The sequence below is a fragment of the Penaeus vannamei genome, chromosome 14, assembly GCF_042767895.1.
Source record: "Penaeus vannamei isolate JL-2024 chromosome 14, ASM4276789v1, whole genome shotgun sequence".
NCBI lineage: Eukaryota > Metazoa > Arthropoda > Malacostraca > Decapoda > Penaeidae > Penaeus > Penaeus vannamei.
In genome coordinates, this window is record NC_091562.1 from 4,197,879 (window position 1) to 4,200,197 (window position 2,319).

Below are 2,319 nucleotides of genomic sequence, written 5' to 3' on the forward strand. Positions count from 1 at the left end.
TCTATCATTCATTCGTCTATTTAATCATTATCTATTTCTTATTCATTTTTTGCGATGGTAGCAAGGAATCTAATCCATGACAGTCAATAGGCAAATTGTCAATATCATTCATCAACAGTTTCTATTCATAGATCTTGTATTATTCTTTATAATAATGGGGGACTGAAATTACAATGATGAATACATTTAGGTATTAAGGTCACAAGGTGCGTGTTGTTATGTAGAAATATTCATACATACTGATGACCTCTAGATTGCTACACAGTCTGGCAACACTTTCTGCTTAAAAATCATTTATTTTTCTTATTCAGATGTAACAAACTACATATCCTGTATGTGGTGTACTGAACTGCACACCAAGATACAGTTGTATATTGTGTACTTCCTGTGACAGGCCTCCTTGACAGTACACCCTAAAACTGATATGCTTGTCTGTACACCCAATAGATGTACTTAAATGTGTATGCAAAACAAGTGTGCTTGTTTACACTCCCAGGCAGATATCTGCTAGGATATGTATCTCAAAGTGTTTAATTGTGCTTTAAAAGGTGTGCTGACTGTTCATCTTAAGACAAATGTACCTGAGAAACTCCCGACGGATTGTTACTTGAAAACACATTCAGGGACAGGATTTCCTACCAACAAATTCCTTCAAAAGCAGTTGTCTTCTGACACAAACTGACACACTACCAAGGCAGACCTCTATCTCGCGACACATGTGCCACAAACAGCAAAAGGTGACAAGGTTGCAAGAAACACCACTTCCAAATAGAGATCTGTGAGGCAGTACAGAATGACAGATAAAACACGTGACACATTCTCTGAGGCACGGTAAACGTTGTCGATAAAATTATGCCCAGGTGACTGAAATAAGTCAGTCTGCCACGTGTTCCCGACACAGCACAGCTTAATAAAACGACCTGACACAGATCTGTAGAGAGGAAAGGGATAATTGGAGGCAACAGAGGAAGTGAATCTAGTTGTGGAGGAAACGGCAATCACAGGTGTTGAGCAGTGCCTCGCCGTCGCACGTGTGAAGCAACGACTCTGTTTACACCGACACTCGCGACACGAACCGAAGAACCATCACTTTTTTTAGACATTTATTTTCCAGGAGTGTCTTCACCGTAGCACCATTCCCCGAGAAGCCACAACACCGCGCACATCCAAACATCACACACCGAAGTTCCTCTGCATAATACTTCAATTGTAAACAAAGCGGGGACTTTCACCACGCGGCCCCTGCCACAGCCCGGGCGAGGGGGGACGCCGCCAAACGCTAAATCACTGGGACTCACTGTTAAGAATTGTCCTGGCGACGGTCACACGCGGCCAGTTGGAGTCAGACTGCGCCAGGCTCAGGACCTCCCCAGGATTTAACACATCGGGCGACTTGTCCAAGGACACCGCCCGCCGCCCGTAAGGTCTCGCGCCCAGCCAATCACGCGGCCGTAAGACCATGGCTGACCTCGCCGCCCATCGCGCCCTCAGGAAGCTTGCATGGAAGCCCGGCCCACCCGAGGAGCCTTCCCTTCTGTCCTGCAGCTTCCCCTCCTTCCCTGTGCCCCTGTCCCCTCCCCCTCCCCCCCATCCCTCCCCGCGGCGGCGGTCGGGCGGCCCGCTCGGCTCGCCTCACTTACCATTGTGACGCCGGGGAGAGACGTCGGCGAGCGGCGGCCCTCTCCTATCCGCTCCTCAGAGCCGTCCTCACGCATGTCCTCGTCAGCGCAAGCATTCCAGCAGCGTGAAAATATCCGACCGAGAAAAGAGCAAGATGACGAAACGGCTTCGGCGTGAGCGAGCCAGCGACACCGTGTTCCCTTCACTAAGACCAGCGCTTCACTAACTCTCTCTCAGCCCCTCCGCCCCGCCAGCGCCGCCTCGCCTCTTGCTGGAAAGAAAGTGCACCGCGACGCCGCTCCGCACTCTCGCTCGCCGCTCCCACACTGGCATTTCCCACACCCTGCCCCGCTCCCACACCGGCGTTTCCCACAGCCCTATTTCCACTCTGGTCTTTTTCCCTTTCAGCCTTGCTCCATACACACACTGCCATTCTCCCGAAGGCGACCCAACTCCCACACTCATTTTCCCGCAGTTTGCCTTACATTAGCATCTTCCCACAGCCTACACCCCTTCCCAGACGAACATTTCCCACAACCTATCCCGCTCCGCATTGGCATTTTCTCACAACTCGCCTCCCTCCCACACCTGCATTTGCCTACAACCCCGTCAAGCTCCCACACTGACATATGCACACCCTAACCCCTTCCACACTGACATATCCACACCCTACCCCCTTCCACACAGACATATCCACAC

The 2,319-nt window shown here is 50.8% G+C and overlaps 1 protein-coding gene across 2 annotated transcripts in view; it reads right to left on the reverse strand.

Annotated features, from left to right (window-relative positions):
• Positions 1-1,844, reverse strand: part of LOC113814477 (dual oxidase maturation factor 1) — a 71,237-nt gene extending 69,393 nt beyond the window's left edge. The window contains exon 1 of one of the 2 annotated variants that reach the window (XM_027366507.2): positions 1,641-1,844. The gene's annotated coding sequence lies outside the window, so the exon portion shown is untranslated. Of the gene's footprint in view, positions 1-1,298; positions 1,440-1,640 lie in introns of those variants that run through there. The other variant, XM_027366506.2, reaches the window with a different exon arrangement.
• Between the last annotated feature and the right edge of the window lie 475 nt (positions 1,845-2,319).